Here is a 20669-nt window from a genome sequence, read left to right on the forward strand (position 1 = left end):
CATGCACATAACCTGGCGGCTGCTCCATATATACCTCTTCTTGCAAATCACCATGCAAGAAGGCATTCTTTACATCCATCTGATGTAAAGACCATCCCTTTGATGTAGCCATAGCAATGACCGCTCTTACGGTTGCCATCCTTGCAACCGGATTGAATGTTTCTTCATAGTCAATACCATATGTCTGTGCATACCCCTTGACTACTAATCTTGCCTTGTATCTGTTCACAGAACCATCTGCATTGTGCTTCACCTTATAAACCCACTTACAGCCAATTGCATTTTTACCTTTAGGCAAAGGTACCAATTCCCATGTAGCATTAGCTTCCAAGGCATCCATTTCTTCATCCATGGCTTTCTTCCATTTTTCTTTTCCCATGGCTTCCTCAAAAGAAGTGGGTTCTGGTTCCTGTATTACTTTAACCATATATGCATAGTGAATGGCTGTAAATCCATCATATTTCAGCCTATCCACAGGATACCTAGCTCTCGTAGACCTGCGCAAAGTAGGTTCACTCCCAGGTGCTCTCAAAACATCCCTGGTCTTCCTTACTCCAGGTGTAACAATCGAAGGAATACCCAACTCATCATCAATGCTCTGTTCTGAGCCACTGGATTCACCATCCACATAAGAGTGACCTGCATTCACATCAAACATGGGCTGATCAACCTTCTCTTTTCCTTTTCGTGATACCTGCATACCACTATCTGCATTGCTTTGAGAAGATTCTCTTGATCTCAATCTGCCTGTCCATGGCGAAGAATGTGAACCACTGCTAGAGGATGCTCCAGGTCCACTAATATTTTGTGACTGCTGCTGTGAATTCTGTGCAACATTACCATTTTGTGCATCTACATCATCAATCACATTTACTGGTTTATACCAGCTACTCATCTCATCAAAAACAACATCTCTGCTCACTGTAAACTTACGAGTAGAAGGGTTATAGCATCTATACCCTTTTTGCTGCAGAGAGTAACCAATAAAGATGCACTTCTCAGCTTTTGGATCCAACTTGGATCTCAGCTCATCTGGCACATGTACATAGGCAATGCAACCAAAAATTTTCAAATGAGAAATATCTGGTTTCCTACCAGTATACCTCTCCTCTGGAGTCATTCCATGTATTGCTGCAGTGGGTGTCCTGTTCATTATGTAAACTGCTGTAGCAACTGCTTCAGCCCAATAAAAATCTGGCAACTCTTTTTCATTTAGCATGGCATGAGATACCTCTCCAATATGCCTGTTTTTTCTTTCTGCAATTCCATTTTGTTGTGGGGTATGACTGCATGAATATTGCTGCTTTATGCCATGCTCCTGCAGGAACCTTGCAAACTCATTTGAGAGGTACTCTCCCCCTCCATCTGACCTTAGGCATTTTATCTGCAGGCCTGTTTCTTTTTCAACCATCGCTTTAAGAGTTTTGAAATGCCCAAAAACTTCACTTTTCTTTTTCATAAAATACACCCAAACTTTTCTGCTATAGTCATCAATAAAAGTGACAAAATAATGACAGCCTCCAAGAGATGCAGCTTTAGTTGTCCACACATCAGAGTGGATTAATTCCAATGGCTTCTCACTCTCTTGAACATGTCTAGGAAATGGTTTCCTTGCCTGTTTTCCAAACTGACAGGCTTCACATACCTTATGCATTTCTGCAACCTTGAATTTCGACAAACCTGCAATAATATTTTGGGCCTGCATTGATTTAAGTCGCTGTACATTAACATGACCAATGCGTTTATGCCAGATATCAATATCTGCAACTACACCGGTCCCATGTGCAAACATTGCTGCACTCAATTCAGGCATGTCTGCATCCAACGTAAACATTCTGCCCTTCTTATTTCCTTTTGCTATCAAGCGACCTTTATTTTTCATATCCTCAACAAAGCATCCATGAGGATTAAATCTGACCTGCAAGCCCTGTTCAACCATTTGACCAACAGAAACCAGATTCTTGGTGATATTCGGGACATGAAATACATCGGACAGGTATTTCTTTTTTCCATCCTGCATAGACAAGGGAATTTTTCCAATCTGCACAATAGGATGTGCAGTATCATCACCAGTCTCCACAAATCCTGGTTTTTCCATTTTCCTTGCATCCTCCATCCATTCTGCATGACCTGTCATGTGGTTTGATGCACCTGAGTCAACATACCATACATCATTGCTTTCTTCTGCACTTGTCATAGAATTGTTCATGTGCTGCACCATAAACAAGTGCTCATTTCTGTCATCACCCTGTCTACTAGAAGATGCATAATTCCCTTGTTGCAGTTTTCCATTCATGATGTCATTCTGCTTTTTATAGCAGTCTTTAGCCATATGACCCATTTTACCATAGTAGTAGCATTCAACATTACTGTTTGCATTTTGGCCTCTTTGCCATCCACCACGACCTCTTTGGCTCCCCCTGCCTCTAGAGTTACCACGTCCTCCTCCATAGGACTGGTTTTCTTGAGTCTGCTGCATATTCTGATTTCTGCCACGGCCTCCTCTACCTCTGCCTCTACCTCTTCCAGCATTTGAGTAGAAGACAGCTTCTTTTGAAGTTCCTCCTGAAGAAGATGCACCACCATTTCTCTGTTCCTCAGAAATTAGAAGAGCAATCAACTCCTCAAAATCAGGAAATCTTTCACGAACTGAAATGGATGTCCGAAACTGTGCATAATCCTTTCCTAGACCATTCAAGGTCACAGAAACTAAATCATCATCTTCCACTGGCGACCCAATGGAAGCAAGTGCATCTGCAATCTTCTTCACCTTCATGTGGTAGTCGTTGATGCTCATATTTTCTATTTGCACATTGTGCAACTCTTGCTTGAGCTGCATTTTCCTGGCTTGCGTATTTGTGCTATACATTTTTGACAAAGTATCCCATGTCTCCTTTGGCGTACTTGCATCCTGAATATGCACAATCATAGAGTCTGAAATGCTGATAGACAGCCAGTACATAACTTTCCTGGCTCTCTCATGCCATGCTTTAAATGCCTGCATTTGCTGTTGATTGGGAACATCAGGAAGAACTGGTTCTTCTTCATTTCCTGCAACAAATTCCCAATATCCTTTTCCCATAAGGAAATTCGTCATTCTAAACTTCCATGCTTGGAAGTTGTTCTTGTCAAGCTTTTCAGTGACAATCTGTGAAAGAGAATCAGATGCCATTACAGAAGACTGCAAAAAATTCTGTCACTGCAAAAGAACACAGCTTCACCCTCACAAGGGCAAATCTGCAAAACTGGCGAAAGTGGTATTTGACCACACAGTCACTTCCTAGTGACGATTTTGCATAAACAGGAACCACGGATGATTCTGAAACTCCCAATGTCTCTGCGCACAAGCATATGATGCAATTTCTACAGTAACTTTTCACCGACCTGTAGAACAGTGGCTGGACAGCATAAAACTGAGCCTTTTCCTGAGTGCGTGCAGAAAACTTCCGTCTGCAAAACAGGCCCCGAAATGGCCTCAAATCAAAAAAACAAGGTCGCCAAGGGCTAAAGCCCTTACCCGCAGCATATACTGCCCTCTTGCTTCACCGCGAAGGGCGTCTCAACCTGAGACAATGCACTCCTGCAATTTCCGGCTGTGCTACCTGCAGAGATCTGCTCCCAAAACAGAAAATGAAAGCAACACTGCTCCTCTTACCAGACCACCGCGAGCTTGGCTTGCTTTCTTGAGCTCCTTACCACGAACAAGGCTCTGATACCATGTCAAGTTTGTGGGAGAGAAGGAAGGAGTCTCGCTTGAAGCTTTCTTGCTTGCACAATGGGGGAAGACACACAAGGGTGGAGGCTGAAAAAACAATTTTCCTCTTCTTAGTTGTGTACGCCAAAAAGAACTCACTTACAAAGAAATAGAAGAACCCTAAATATGGGTCTCAAACCAAACTCAACTAACTAAGGTGGCATACTAACTGAGCCACGAACTAGAGTAGATAAGGATAGCTATCATGTAGCTATTATTCATGGGCGGTGTACCAACCGTGTCTGCAACTGACAAGTCGGTGACATAAATACACAACGGTCAACCTGGCGTATCACGAGTGGAGCTCGATATCTCAACATGGACTTCGCAGGTACTATGCTGCGATCAGAGGACTTCTCCTGCACTTTATCTTTCCTCTTATCCTTGCGCTTCTCATTGCGCAACTCATGACACTGTGGTCTAATATGGCCCTTTTTCCCACAATGATGACAAGTGACATTTGCATTGCGCCCACGCGACTTACTACGCGACTTGCCACGAGATTTAGACCGACCCTTCTGCGAGTCACGGCCTCGGCCATTACCATGGTCATACCTGTCATTCCTGCCTCTAACTGTCAAAGCATGACTACCACGAGAGGCATCCAAGTTTTTGCGATTCACCTCTTCCTGAAGAAGAGCACTCTCAACATCTGCCAATTTTAGAGTAGCACTAGAGGCACAAAGAGCAGTGCGGAATACATCCCATGACTCATTCAGAGTCCCAAGCAAGAAAAGAGGAGTTACTTCCTCTCCAAAGGTGATATCCTGCGAAGTCAGGTTCTTCAGTATAGCATGGAACTGGCTCAAGTGAGCAGACATAGTCGCATTATCCTTCATGCGCAGATCCATAAGCTGCTTCAACCAGTACATCTGACTCGCCGAACTTTTCTTATCATAAAGATTCTTGATCTTATTCCATAGATCCCATGCACTCTGTGCTTCCTCAAATAATTATAATGTACCTGTTCAGTGAGAGACAATACAATCGTGGACTTGCATAGCTCATCAAGTTCAAGCCAGTCGTCATTGTCCATAGTTTCAGGCTGCTCCCCACTCAACCGAAGTGGCTTAATCTGAGATTTCTGCACCAAGACCTGCCATATTTGACTCTTCCAGTAAGAGTAGTTGGTACCATTCAACTTTGTAATGTTAAAGATGGCACTATCATGCGAAGATGACGCCATTATGCAGATTGGAAATGCCCAAACAGTCCAAAACTGCTTGCTGTTTTACTGCAAAAACTGCCCAAAAATGACCAAAACGGGGTCCAAAGGGCGAGCAAAGTGTGCCAAAAGTTGCTGCCCACTTAGTACTAAGTGCGGTACACCAAATCAGGATATTTCAGCATGAAAAGTACACCTCAGTCCACCAATAACTGCTTGCTGTAATAAATTGCAGGTATGCAGTCTAGAGAGCAAACTGTCCCAAAATAGGATCCAATGTCAAGCAAACAATGCTAGGTCCAAAGCCGGCATGAAACGGACATAAGCAAGGCCAATGACAGTGAAAAGAACATGAGCTCAACACCGAAGCATGTCAAAATAACATCTGCCAGTGAAAGGCACACCCCCAGACACTCTAGGCAAAGTGTTCCTGTAACTGCCAAAACCTGACACAAATAGGTGTCTGCTCAAAGAGAAAGATCCAAATATGAGACTCAGCTCATAAGCATCCTGTGAACCAAGAGTACATCAATGCATATCCATAAAGATCAGAGTATGATCCCAAAGTCTCAATGCGTATGTAGCTGCTCAAGACATAAACTGCTCCAAATACATGTAAGTGCTCCAATAGCATGCAACTGTCAAAGGTCAAGCAAGCATGTAAAATGCTCCCACTGGCACAAAAGGCGTACAAAGCGAGCTCAGAAGCTCAAACAACCCAAGAGAAAGCACCAGTGATAAGTGACCCTGCCAATGCATCAAGCGCATCCAAGAGAGCATGACATACATGAAGCACTGGTCGTATTAACCATGAAGCAATACATAAGCCCAAATAAGCTCTTGGTCAACTCAATGACATCCAAATAGCAACCAAGATCAGTGATTAAGTAAGCTGGGAATGCTCAAATACATCCAAATCCAAGCTCCAAATGCCGGTATGGCATACACGAACCAAATAGCATATGTCACGAACCAAAGCATGTAATGCAAAAGCCTAACTGTCAAGCAGAGACATGAGGCACAGGCGGTCCACGAGCATGCCAAGTCGGTCCAAATGCCAGTGAAGACAGAGCTAATGCGAAGCTCAAAAGCATCCCATAATCTCATACATATGCTCCAAGTCGTCCCCAAATGTCAGAGACATCATGCCAAAGCTCAAAGCATACATCTGGTATCAGTAGGTAAGTGCCAAAGCATGTAAAGTACCTTCAGCCCACTGTTATTCCAGCATGTATTTACTGTTCTAAACAGTAGAATTCAGCCCCAAATTCAAGCCAAAATCATGGTCAAACCAAATGCATACATCCCCAATACATCCGGGTAGGAAGTAGACCGCATACGGGCATCAAACAAGGTAACCGGAGTAGAGTATAAGCATCAAATGCCAATGCCAAGTGTGGCTGCCCTATTTCCAGCACTGTATAACAGTAAATAACAGTCCCAAATCAGCCAATATTTCAGGCCAAAATCATGGCATAATCATGTGCATACATTCCCAAGGCACTAGGCATCATGTAGACCGCATACGGGCATCAAATAGCACAACCGGAATGGAGTATAAGCAACAAATGCTAATGCCAATGGTGCTGCCCTATTTTCAGCCTGTTATGACAGTTTATGACAGTCCCAAATCTGAAGAGATCAGCCCCGAATGATCAAGACCAATGCCCAAAGCTTGAATGACATCAAACATGAAGTCTATAGCCCTCTTGATCAAGGTAGAGAGCAAGAAGCAATGGCCAAGTGTGGAGCTGAAGTAGATGAATGCTCACAGACTGGAAAAAAATGATGCAATCTACCCTGTTGGTGCTGAACTTGCTGTTGCTCCACATGGGCTGAGAAGGGGGTAATGGGGGGCTCAAGAAAGGCCTATCAAAGGCCTATGACAAGCCTCTTTGAGCCTTGATAGGTGTAAGGCACAATATGAGGGGAATAAGCTTCAAGGGTTTGAAGCCATGGCTGCCCTTGCTGTTTGCAACCTATAGACTGAAATAAAACCCTGAAAGAATGATCAAATACCTCAGTATCAATGCCTTGAAGGTGCCTCAATAGGCTGGGAAGGTGCTCGGGAAGTCGGGGAGTGACGGGAGCTCGGGGAGATCGGATATGGCTGCCGGGATGGAGATCCAATGCGTGAAGCGAGTCGATGCGAAGGTCGGGAAGCACTGAGTCGAGCTCGAGCAAGAGAATGCCAAGCTCTGATACCAGTTGAAAGGTGAGAAGGATCGAAGCTTGCACGCGAGCTATGGCGGGAGAGCAAGAGCAAGAAATGGGAACTCCAACAGTCACAATGTGTGACCGGGCCTTCCTTTATTCAAACTGTCACTAAAAGAATAAAGAATAAAGTGACGTGACGGGCGCCCACCACCTGTAGTGTGTAGTGGCGGGTACTATGAGTGTAGTAATACACGGGGCGGCACGGCGGAGGCGCCTTTACCCCCAACAAAGATGTGCTAGTGCGTTGAATGCACATATATGTCCTAGCATCCACAGGAGTGCACATAAGAGTAGTGTGGTGGCTAGGGGTTTAGAAGTACACACAACAATGATGTGTGTGACTAGGGTGTGTGAGTGTGCACAGGGCATAGTGGGTGTATGTGCATACACTATGCACTATGGGGTGCAATGAATGTGTATGAATGACTTCTTAATGTATACTATGTGCACTTAGGATTCTAGGACTATATGCACACATGTGAACAAGTGCATATGGGGGTGTAAATGCATATATGCATCTATGGATGTACATCATAGGCAAATACACAATTGTGTATAGATGAATGCACTATGTCCAATCGGATGCACATGTGTGCGGTTGAATTCATACATGGATGCATGATTTCACTATGTGGGGTAATGGTTGCACAAGTGAATGTGGAAGTGTCGATGAGTGTACTACAATGTAGGTGAATGTATATGTTGTCGGAGGGGTTTTTTTCGAAAGGTCGAATCCACTAGGGATCAGAGGTAGAGGGAAGTAGAGATAGGAGATGGAAGAAAAGAAAGAAAATAGACAAGAGGTAAACACGAAAAAGAAAAAGTACAATGAACATCTCTTCTATCCGCATGATAGGTTTTTGACCATACATCAATTCTGCAGGCATATATCCTGTAACAGCACTATGAGTTGTTCTATCAGCCCACAAAGCATAAGGGAGCAATCATGGCTACTCTTTTACCCTCTCTCCACATACTTTTGCCAATACCTTTACAATATGTGGATGACCTCTTTCATTTTTTCCATTTCCTTCAAGGTTACAGGCTGAAGTTAAAGCAAGCTTTATCCATGCAAAGAAATCATGAGCTTTATCTGCATCCAACTCACCCCTATCTGTTGTAATTTTTCCCACACATCCATACCAACAAAAGATCTCTTCTAAGAGAAAAGTACACACGGCATTTGTTGTCTTAGTATGTAGAGCTCTCCCTTCCACTTGATTAGTCAAGTCTTTACGGGAAAGCACAAGATACCTCATTTGCCAAAGACCTGTGTTAACCCCAAGTCGAGATGTTGGAAAAAGGAAGGAAAAAGCAGAAAAAAACATGGAAAAAGAGCAAAGACACGCATGCGACCTCCAAAGCTAAGCCGAGGCAAAAAGCGCAATTTTAAATGAAAGGCACCTCAAAAAACTTGAAAAACTCTTGTAAAAGAGTGCCAAGCTCCCTCCTATGCCAATTGTAAAATATTAGACGGGTGTAGGCTAGAGGCATAAGGCTAGAAGAGGGAAATGGAAAAATGACCTTGCCACAATGGCTGGTCATGTAAAAAAGAGATGGATGCCCATGGGATTTTAGGGCTTGTATATAAAGTTCAAAAAATGAATGGAAGCTCATTCTTTGGTGTCCGACTAACAAGAGCTCTCTTCTTCTTCTCTTCTCCTCATCTTCTTGCTTGTGTGTGCTCTTGAGAGAGGGAGTGTGAGAGTGTGAGGGAGTGAGTGTGTGAGAGTGAGGGATCAAGAGGGTGAAGCTCTTCACTATCTCCTCTTCTCTTCTCTTTTCTCATGCGTGTGGCTATGGAGGATGGAGCTTGGAGATGGAGGAGGCTTAAGGATGCTTGAGCTCGCATCTAGGATCGTGGAGCTACCGGGGTGTGCAAGAGAAGAGGCAACTCGTATCGGCATCAAGGTAAGCTCACTACACTCATAGAATCGACGGTGTGTCGGCTAGATGAGAGATAGCCATTAGAGCTCGCTTGAAATGCTTGAAGCAATAAGTGGTCCGTGGGTCTTGGCGGTTGAGCACGAGCTCCCACTACATTTTGGTTCCGTTTTTCGGGACCAATAGATTCAAGCTTGAGCACTTGCGAGCCTCATATCGAGCATCCAAGTAAGGGATTCATCCCCGAAACGGAGCTTGAGATAGGTAGGAAGTTTAGGTGTCTTTGATCTTCAAAACAAGTAAGTGTTTTGGGATATTTTGTTTGTTTGATGATTGGGAAACATGGAGAAATTATTTAGTTTTTTGCTTTCGATTCTTGTTGCATTTAGCATAGCTGAGGATTAGGAAATCGCACCGGAGAAGGGTAGCTACGGTTTATTGTTGCAAAACAGGGCAAAACAGGGCAAAAATCGTGCAAAAAATGGTAAAAAGCTCGCTTGTGATGCCTAAGATTGGCAAGTGAGTGATTGGGGGCATCAACAGCATACCTGCGAAGGGGTATAAAAGCCAAGAGGCCAAGGGAGAGCTCATTTGTGACCATTTCAGTGAGTGAGAGAGAGAGAGAGAGAGAGAGGAAGAGAGAGAGAAAGAGAGCCATCGCACGATTCGATCCGATCGCACCATCGACGAGCCTACCGCTTTATTTAGGTATATGAATCCCTTCCCCTATCCCCCTAGATAGGATCTGGAGATTTATGCTTGCTATGATTGATTAAATCGTAAGAATCAAGTAAAATCGACCTCTCACTGTCGTCGTCGCGCCACGTTCGACCCGTCTAAGCTGTCGCTTCTCAGCCGAGTCCCAGAATTGGCCCTCGGCCCTCTTTCGTTTGGCGCACTCGGCCTAAAACCCTAATCGACCCTCGGCCCAAGTGCCTCGGTTCGTCCGAGCCAACCTTTCTAAGCGACTTTTTTCGAGTCTGCGCCTCGGCCCATCTGAGTCTACCCTGTCCGAGTCACGAATTTGGCCCTCGGCCTGCCGTCCGAGTGACCCACTTGGACGCTGCAATTCGGACCAGCTGGGCCGAGTGTAAATTTTTATCAAATTCTCAGAAATTTGACCTAACCCGGCTAGAGCTCAGTATCGCAAACTGTCGAAAGTCCTTGTGACGCTCAAAACTTGATTCTAACACACGGAATAGACGAAATCGTAGGGAGCAGCCGCGTAGCAGCTTGAAGTAGGCAGTAGCGAGACCCAAAGACCTAGACGCAAAGCGCTGAGCAATTAAAACTTGATTAGCCAAAAACAAACGAGGCAACATATTAGAAAAACCCTAAACCCTTTCATGGTGGCTAGATTTAACCAACAAGCCTGTCAGGCCCAAAACAAAGCGAGAGTGTGTAAGACGCTTCGAGATTGTTTGCTGCACTCACCTTGAATTTTTGCACTTGAATGCACTTAAGGAAATTGAAAGCCTGATTGAGCACAAGTGCATGAGAAGCGACACGCACAGTGAGTGACCATAAATTGAGGATTGCATTCAATAACTGAAGAAACTCACTCTGATAAACCACTCAAGGAACCCACCAGTAGGAGTGGACCCAAGACGTAGACAAACCATCAACGCAGGAAGTAGGACCAAGCAGGTGGCGTCACAACGACGTGGATTTGACAAATCTACTCAACCTGATCGACAACTTGGTGGAGCACAACAACACGACTATGGTAGAAGGAGGCTCAGACCATAGGTCTAATGAGGAACTCGACTTGAACGTCTTCCTGGAGGCTATTTAGCAGTTGGTCAACAGCTACAATGCACACGCTCGGTACGAGCACCACGGCAGGATGGCAGATGCTATCATCATAGACCTAGAGGAAGAGAGAAAACTAGCCCACAAGGCTTTGCAAAGCATAGTCGAATACAATAGGGACCAGCAAGCTAGGAGCCAACGGAAAAGCACAGAGTTGCATGAGGTACAGCAAGTGCTGAACTTAGCAGGTAGAAACCGAACAGATCACGAGAGAGCCCTAGAAGGAGACTTGACGTTGAGCGATCTTCTCATGAAGCGACTGCTAGATAACACCGCAGTAGAGCAAAAAGTGCCGTGGCACTAGCGAATCGCTACGCTTGCAGGATTAGAAGCAAACCAAGGCTCAAAGAGCCAGTCTAAAATCCCTATTATTGCCAAGCAACTTGACAAATACCAACCCCACGACAATCCATATAGCTTTGTAGAGCAATTCGAGCAAGTATGCAAAAGCCAACGGCCTCAACGACCTGACTCAACATTCTCAAGCATTTGGGCTCTACTTAGGTGACAAGGGAAGAAGTTGGTATACAAGCTTAGATACCGCAGAACAAGCCAACTTCAGTGGCCTTAAGGATCTCTTCATTAAGAGATTTACCGAGCTTGAATACTCCGATAATCTGCTAGTATGCTTGATAAACGTCAAGCAAAAAGAGAAGGAGGACATTCGCGACTACATAACCCACGTGAGGAGTCTCTTCAAGAGAATCCCTATGGGCGAGCGACCAACTGAAAGAGCAATTTCGATTGTATTCATCAGCGGAATTCGAGACGAGGAGTTATATAAGGCTTTGGCAGGCAATTCGAGCTTGCAGCGAGATGCACTAGCTAGAGTGTTTGAGGAAGCCATCAGAGTCGATGATCAGCTGAAAGAGAGGAGCTCCAGGAGCTCAAACCTAGAAGAGACCAACTTGCGAAGCTCAGAGAGAGCGTCAGCCTCTAGTGAGCAATCAGTCCCATCATCCCAAGATAAGGGGAAGGCCACCAAGATGAACTAAGTCTTGGCTGATGTAAAGATGGAGTTAGCCAAGTTGCAAGACATGTTGAGATGACCAACACGCCCACACATCCAATGCGTGTACTGTGGCAGAAATCACTTGCCAGCCAAGTGTCAAGACCCTAGGTCAAGACCTTGTGCTAACTGCGGTAGGTTCGGTCATGACGTCGTGCATTGTAGATTACCAAGAAGACTTCCGTACTCGCAACCCTACAGCCAATCTTACCTAGTGAACAGGCCGCATCCATTCTTCGGAAGGGGAGCCCCATTGGCCCTTCCTATGCCTAACGACATTAAGACAGTTGTTCCTAGGATGGACATAAACCCTACTGTCATACCCTGACCACCTGGTCCTTACGTGACCCATCCATTAAGCGATGCTCTAGTCCACTACGTGGAAGAACTAAATGAGGAAGAAACTTAAATATGCCCTTATGTCTCGCATGATGATGAGGGCAACGTTGTCCTCATGGATTATCACCCTGTGCCGGTGATGGCATTAGGAAGAGGACGAGGTAGAGGCCTAGGAGGGCAGACGTAGGATCCAATCACCTATTGGACTTGTGGTCACCCAGGTCATGTCTCATCACGCTGCCCTAAAAGGGAGCAGCAAAACAGAGACAAGGCTGACCAAAGGTGTGCTGAGTGCGGAATCACTCATCTCTTCATCGATTTCCCAAATCAAAAGCCGTTTTCTAGCTCAGCCAACATACCATTTGTCCCATTGGGGTTGTTTGTTGTCGAGAACCTCGATGGGAAGGCTACACCTATCCCATTGCGGATCATGACCCGTGCCCAGACAAAGCAGGCCGGCATATCACTGCCAGGACTCGAAAGCTAAAATCACACTAAAAATGGAGAGTGCTACAACTCTGCCTGCTGGAAAGAAGGTCTCTAACGCAGAGGCAGAGACTTCAGCTCCTAAGACTGCCGAAAAGGGAAGTGCTAAGGTAGGGGAATACCCGCATCCGAAGTGACAGTTAGAGGCCATAGAAAAAGTGAAGGAATGGGTGAAGGAGGCTCAAGAGCATCTAAAAGACGCTGACCCCATCATAGAGGACGAGATTGATGATCTCTCTAGCATAAGCACGCCAATCTCACCTCCTCAACCAAAGTCGGGAGAAGCAACTGCACCACAAGCAGTGCCGCTAAGGCCAAGCCTTGATGCTATAGGGCCGCAGATCAATCAACACGGCCATTGGCCAGGACAATCCAGGTTAGGAGAAAGACGAGCACCCAATGATCTCCTGACCATGTTGGTGACTACCCCTGTAACACTTACCCTGGGAGATCTGCTTAGGCAACATCCCATCCTATGGCAAGATCTTAAGCAGTGGGTTGAAGGGTCACGAGAGCAGGTCACGACAGACCTTCATGACCATGATGCAGAGACGCAAATACTGAGTTTGACGCTGCACTCTATGCCTAAATCCTTACACGTCAATGCCTTCTGGAAAGGTTCTGAGATACATGCGGTCTTACCAGTTCTAGCCCTAGGCGATACAACGAGAAAGGGAATCATGGACACGGGAGCTGGGGTTAGTGTGCTTAGCCACGTGGTGCTTCAGACTTGGGAAAACCCGCCTGTCAAAACTGCTAGGTTTAATGTCACATTAGCAAACGGTATGAGAGTCAAGCCATTCGGGGTGCTTAAGAATTGGCCAGTGAAGATCGCAGATGTCCAATTCTCTGTGGACTTTATAGTCATGAAGGGAGTGTACTAGGATATCCTATTAGGCCGACCCTAGATGCTCAACGCTAGAGTCATCGAAGATTGGGGTAATGGCTTGATCTTCCTTGGCAATAGAACGGATGCCGTGAGAATAGAGATGGACACTTGGAAGACCTCACAAGTCGACTTAGATGCCATCTCTACTATGCTCAAGGGTAACATCCAGGTCAAGAAGTCCTATGGGCCCTTGACCAAGTATATCCCATGCCCAGAGGACAAGCGGGATTGGATGCACGTTCTTCCTACAATCGACCTGCCGTTCTCAGATCATGAGGTGTATGAGCAAGCCATCAAAACAATCGGTAAGTCTAACGACACACCCTCCATACTAGTCTGCATAATGGTAGGAACCCTTCGTGGGAAACCTAAGCCTGTCAACTTCCAAGTCCCAACCAACAAAAGGGAACTCCGGGAGATACTGGAATACTTAACGGACAAGCTAGCTGGGAATCCAGCTGCAAACTTCAAACCACTCCAGGATCTCTTAGATGAATCCAAGTGGCAATGGACCAAAGTGCATGACTTAAACCTCATGTATAACTAGGCCCTAGTTCTTGACCAACGACAAGAGATATACCAAGCCCTAGGAGACAACGAGTAGTCTGACAAAGAGGATTCTAACGACGAATACAAAGACTGCCAATCCTTCAATGACGAAAGTGAGGGTGAGGTAGATACCGTGGAATACGACACTGAAGGACAAGAAATAGAGCAAATACGAGCAGACTCCAAGCCACAGAAAAAGAGTATCTTCAGGATAGAGCGAGGAGTCATGCGCATGGAATGTGATCGTGCCTGGTTGAAATATGTAGGAGCCATACACCTTGAGCAAGCAGGCCTAGCCCAGCTAGGAACGACATCAGTGCTTAGGACAGAGTCGCCGTCCGACCAGGGGAGACCACCTCTTCTAGCAAGGACGGGGAGTTCAATTCTGAGTCGAAGGTTAGTTCGGATAGTGATCCAGAAATCCCTAGGTTGCCCATGGCCAGACGCACTAAGGGGGACCTACCCGTCCATTTGAGGCACAGACGATTAAGGCAAAAAAAGGCAAAATAACCCAGGGATACACGAACAGAAGAACAACGAAAACCGCAGGACCTCCCTAAATGATTTACGAAATTCAAAAAAGGGGATAGGGTAGTAGTTCTGTTAGGTGCCAAGCATCAAGGGCAAATGAGCAAACCGATCGAGGGACCAGCCAAGGTCAAGGAGGTGAACCTAGCCCAGGAAGGGGAAACACCCCGACCAGTCTTCATTGCCGATGACTTGATTGAGGAAGAAGAAACGAGTCTTGTCACTCTCTTGTGAGAGTACACAGATGTGTTCACCTGGTCCTTAGAAGAGCTTAAGAGGGTAGATTTGAGTGTTGTGACTCACAATATACCCATGACGCTAGATGCAATGCCGATCAAGCAGTGACCGTACCCTATGAATCCAAAACACGCTCATGCTGTCAAAAAGGAGATTGATAAGCTGATGAGAGTAGGATTCATTTACAAAATTGAACACACGGACTGGGTATCGCCCATAGTCATCGTGATGAAGAAGAATGGAAAAATCCGAGTGTGCGTCAATTACAAGAAGGTGAACGCTATTACTAAGAGGGACAACTATCCATTGCCGTACACCAACCACATGCTTGAGAGAGTTCTCGAAAGTCAGGATTATTGTTGACCTTCCACCCCCAATCAACTACAAGGGAGTTCAATGCTTCCTAGGCCATACAGGGTACTATCGGCGGTTTGTACTGAACTATGCATTGATCGCTAGACTTTTGTACAAGCTGTTGATTGTCTTCGAATGGACCAAGGCATGCCAACGAGCATATGAAGAGTTGAAAAAGGCTTTAACTGCAGCACCAATTCTACGAGCCCTAGATTGGACCAATACTTTCCACGTGCATATCGATGCTTCTAAGTTTGCCATGGGGGCAGTGTTGTGCCAACCTGGCAAACACAACTTAGACTAACCGATTAATCCTTAAGATCCAACCCTATCAGAGCTGATCGCAGGCCAACTCTATAGGCTAGGGCAAGATGGATTGCTGCGCAGATGCGTATGCGAACATGAGATGCATGATGTGCTCTCAGAGGCACACAACGGCATTGCTACAGGGCACTTTAGCGAAGATACGACAGCACGAAAGGTGTTGCAATCTCAATTGTGGTGGCTCACGCTTTTTCGTGATGCAGAGCGATTCGTCAAGCATTGTGACGAGTGCCAACGGACAAAAGTCCCGATTCTCAAGAATCAGATGGAGTTGACCCTAGTTATTGCACCGACAACCCTTCGAAAAATGGGAAATCGACTTCAAAGGATCCATCAGTCCTGCGGCACAGTATTCACAAGCCAAGTACATCATTGTGGCCACGGACTACCTCACGAAATGGGCAGAGGCAAGAGCGACACGAAAAAACGATGCTAGGACGACTGCCAAGTTCTTATGGGAGCAAGTGATCTCGCGATTCGGCTGTCCCATTGAACTGGTCAGTGACCAAGGCATGCACTTCATCAACGAAGTGATAGCGCATCTCCTATCCACCTTTCTCATCATCCATCGCAAATCCTCACCATCCTACCCTCGGGAAAACGGTCAGGCAGAATCCACAAATAACATTCTTGTCAATGTCCTGACCAAGGTGGTCTCAACCTCACGCAGCGACTGGAACAACAACCTAATGGCAGCTTTGTGGGCTTACCGCACAGCTTATAAAACGGCTATCGGTCAAAACCCCTTCAGGCTGACCTATGGAACTGAAGTGGTTCTACCATTAGAATTCTTCATTCCTAGCCTAAGAATAGCACTTCAAGAACGATGGGAAGGGAAGGAGGCATGGAGCAATGCCTAGTCGAACTCAAATGCCTCTCAGAGACTCGCCTTCTAGCCACCCATGCGCTTATATGTGAGAAGGCCTGACACAAGAGTTGGTTTGACAAGCATGTCAAGTAGTGCGACTTTGAACAGGGTGACTTAATGCTCCTCTACTCAGTTAAGTGGCATAAGCAGAAAATGAAATTTAGAGGTCTTGGACCTTTCAAAGTCCATGCGATCAGCCGCACAGGCAATGTCGAGCTCGAGACTTAGACGGTGAGGGCATAGGCTTCTTCAATGGTAGTCGTGTCAAGAAGTACTACCCTCCCACCCATCCTTGGCACAAGCCCCCGATGTTAGAACCGCCTGTCAAGATACGAGTGGCCACAATCACTGAGATTAATGATGAGGATAAGGAAGCCATAGAGCTCGCATGTCTCCATATCACGGTCATTGAAAAACAAACATGCACTTTCAATGCTTTGATCGACGAGGAAGCAGACTTCAATGTCTTAACTCACAATCATTGGACTCAACTTGGCAGACCACCACTTCAACCCACTAATGTGAAATTAAGTCCATATGGGGCCCATTCCTATGCACTTTTCGGTAAGTGCAGAGCTGCCGTTTCTATTGAGTTTGAGACTATCCCAATGATTTTTTACGTGTTGCTAAAAACACAGGCATGGAGTCACTGCTGGGGAAAACTTTCAAAAATCAGACTCACTGCAACGTTGTTTATGAGTCGCAGCGCATCCACCTCGCAATAGGCAACGTTCCCATTGTCACAGCTTTCAGCAAGGGCTGCGCGACCTCATCACTATCCGCAACACCACCGGTAGAAATATCCGTAACCAAGTCCAAGGAGGGGGGTAGTGTTGAGATATCGAGCTCCACTCGTGATATGCCAGGGTGACCATTGTGCATTTATGTCACCGACTTGTCAGTTTTGCAGATGCGGTTGGTACACCGCCCATGAATAATAGCTACATGATAGCTATCCTTATCTACTCTCGCTCGTGGCTCAGTTAGTATGCCACCTTAGTTAGTTGAGTTTGGTTTGAGACCCATATAGAGGGTTCTTCTATTTCTTTGTACTTGAGTTCTTTTTGGCTGACACAACTAAGAAGAGGAAAACTATTTTCAGCCTCCATCTCTATGTGTATTCCCCCATTGTGCAAGCAAGAAAGCTTCAAGTGAGACTCCTTCCTTCTCTACCACAATCTTGACATGGTATGAGAGCCTTGTTCATGGTAAGGAGCTCAAGAAAGCAAGCCAAGCTCGCGGTGTTCTGGTAAGAGGAGTAGTGTTGCTTTCATTTTCTGTTTTGGGAGCAGATCTCTGCAGGCAGCACAGCCAAAAATTGCAAGAGTGCATTGTCTCAGGTTGAGACGCCCTTCGCGGTAAAGCAAGAGGGCAGTATATGCTGCGGGAATAGGCTTTAGCCCTCGGCGACCCTGTTTTTTTTATTTGAGGCCATTTTGGGGCCTGTTTTGGAGGTGGAAGTTTTCTGCACGCACTCAGAAAAAAGCCCTATTTTATGTTGTGCGACCACTGTTCTACAGGTCGGTGAAAAGTTACCACAAATATTACATCGTATGCTCGTGTGCAGAGACATTGGGAGTTACAGAATCATCCTTGGTTCCTGTATATGCAAAATCGTCACTAGGAAGTGACTGTGTGGTCAAATACCACTTTCATCAGTTTTGCAGATTTGCCTTTGTGAGGCTGAAGCTGTGTTCTCTGCAGTGACAGAATTTTTTGCAGTATTCTGTAATGGCGTCTGATTCTCTCTCACAGATTGTAACTGAAAAGCTTGACAAGAACAACTTCCAAGCATGGAAGTTTAGAATGACGAATTTCCTTATGGGAAAAGGATATTGGGAATTTGTTGCAGGAAATGAAGAAGAACCAGTTCTTCCTGATGTTCCCAATCAACAGCAAATGCAGGCATTTAAAGCATGGCATGAGAGAGCCAGGAAAGTTATGTACTGGCTGTCTATCAGCATTTCAGACTCTATGATTGTGCATATTCAAGATGCAAGTACGCCAAAGGAGGCATGGGTTACTCTATCAAAAATGTATAGCACAAATACGCAAGCCAGGAAAATGCAGCTCAAGCAAGAGTTGCATAATGTGCAAAGAGAAAATATGAGCATCAATGACTACCACATGAAGGTGAAGAAGATTGCAGATGCACTTGCTTCCATTGGGTCGCCAGTGGAAGATGATGATTTAGTTTCTGTGACCTTGAATGGTCTAGGAAAGGATTATGCACAGTTTCGGACATCCATTTCAGTTCGTGAAAGATTTCCTGATTTTGAGGAGTTGATTTCTCTTCTAATTTCTGAGGAGCAGAGAAATGGTGGTGCATCTTCTTCAGGAGGAACTTCAAAAGAAACTGTCTTCTACTCAAATGCTGGAAGAGGTAGAGGTAGAGGTAGAGGAGGCCGATTTGGAGGCCGTGGTAGAAATCAAAATATGCAGCAAACTCAAGAAAACAAGTCCTATGGAGGAGGACGTGGTAACTCTAGAGGCAGGGGGAGCCAAAGAGGTCGTGGTGGATGGCAAAGAGGCCAAAATGCAAACAGTAATGTTGAATGCTACTACTGTGGTAAAATGGATCATATGGCTAAAGACTGCTATAAAAAGCAGAATGACATCATGAATGGAAAACTGCAACAAGAAAATTATGCATCTTCTAGTAGACAGGGTGATGACAGAAATGAGCATTTGTTTATGGTGCAGCACATGAACAATTCTGTGACAAGTGCAGAAGAAAGCAACGATGTATGGTATGTTGACTCAGGTGCATCAAACCACATGACAGGTCATGCAAAATGGATGGAGGATGCAAGGAAAATGGAAAAACCAGGATTTGTGGAGACTGGTGATGATACTGCACATCCGATTGTGCAGATTGGAAAAATTCCTTTGTCTATGCAGGATGGGAAAAAGAAATACTTGTTCGATGTTTTTCATGTCCCGAATATCACCAAGAATCTGGTTTCTGTTGGTCAAATGGTTGAACAGGGCTTGCAGGTCAGATTTAATCCTCATGGATGCTTTGTTGAGGATATGAAAAATAAAGGTCGCTTGATAGCAAAAGGAAAGAAGAAGGGCAGAATGTTTACGTTGGATGCAAACATGTCTGAATTGAGTGCAGCAATGTTTGCACATGGGACTGGTGTAGTTGTAGATATTGATATCTGGCATAAACGCATTGGTCATGTTAATGTACAGTGACTTAAATCAATGCAGGCCAAAAATATTGTTGTAGGATTGCCTAAATTCAAGGTTGTAGAAATGCATAAGGTATGTGAAGCCTGCCAATTTGGAAAACAGGCAAGGAAACCATTTCCTAGACATGTTAAAGAGAGTGAGAAGCCATTGGAATTAATCCACTCTGATGTGTGGACTACTAAAGCTGCATCTCTTGGAGGCTCTCATTATTTTGTCACTTTTATTGATGACTATAGCAGAAAAGTTTGGGTGTATTTTATGAAAAAGAAAAGTAAAGTTTTTGGGCATTTCAAAACTCTTAAAGCTACGGTTGAAAAAGAAACAGGCATGCAAATAAAATGCCTAAGGTCAGATGGAGGGGGAGAGTACCTCTCAAATGAGTTTGCAAGGTTCCTGTAGGAGCATGGCATAAAGCAGCAATATTCATGCAGTCATACCCCACAACAAAATGAAATTACAGAAAGGAAAAACAGGCATATTGGAGAGGTATCTCGTGCAATGCTCAATGAAAAAGACCTGCCAGATTTTTATTAGGCTGAAGCAATTGCTACAGCAGTCTACATAATGAGCAGGACTCCCACTGCAGCAATACATGGGATGACTCCAGAGGAGAGTATACTGGTAGGAAACCAGATATTTCTCATTTGAAAATTTTTGGTTGCATTGCCTATGTACATGTGCCAGATGAGTTGAGATCCAAGTTGGATCCAAAAGCTGAGAAGTGCATCTTTATTGGTTACTCTCTGCAGCAAAAAGGGTATAGATGCTATAAACCTTCTATTTCTAAGTTTACAGTGAGCAGAGATGTTGTTTTTTATGAGATGAGTAGCTGGTATAAACCAGTAAATGTGATTGATGATGTAGATGCAAAAAATGGTAATGCTGCACAGAATTCACAACAGCAGTCACAAAATATTAGTGGACCTGAAGCGTCCTCTAGTAGTGGTTCACATTCTTCGCCATGGACAGGCAGATTGAGATCAGGAGAATCTTCTCAAAGCAATGCAGATAGTGGTATGCAGGTATCACGAAAAGGAAAAGAGAAGGTTTATTAGC

Source organism: Lygodium microphyllum, chromosome 17 (assembly GCF_053477565.2).
Source record: "Lygodium microphyllum isolate KBCC chromosome 17, Lygodium_microphyllum_v1.1.10, whole genome shotgun sequence".
Taxonomy (NCBI): Eukaryota; Viridiplantae; Streptophyta; class Polypodiopsida; order Schizaeales; family Lygodiaceae; genus Lygodium; species Lygodium microphyllum.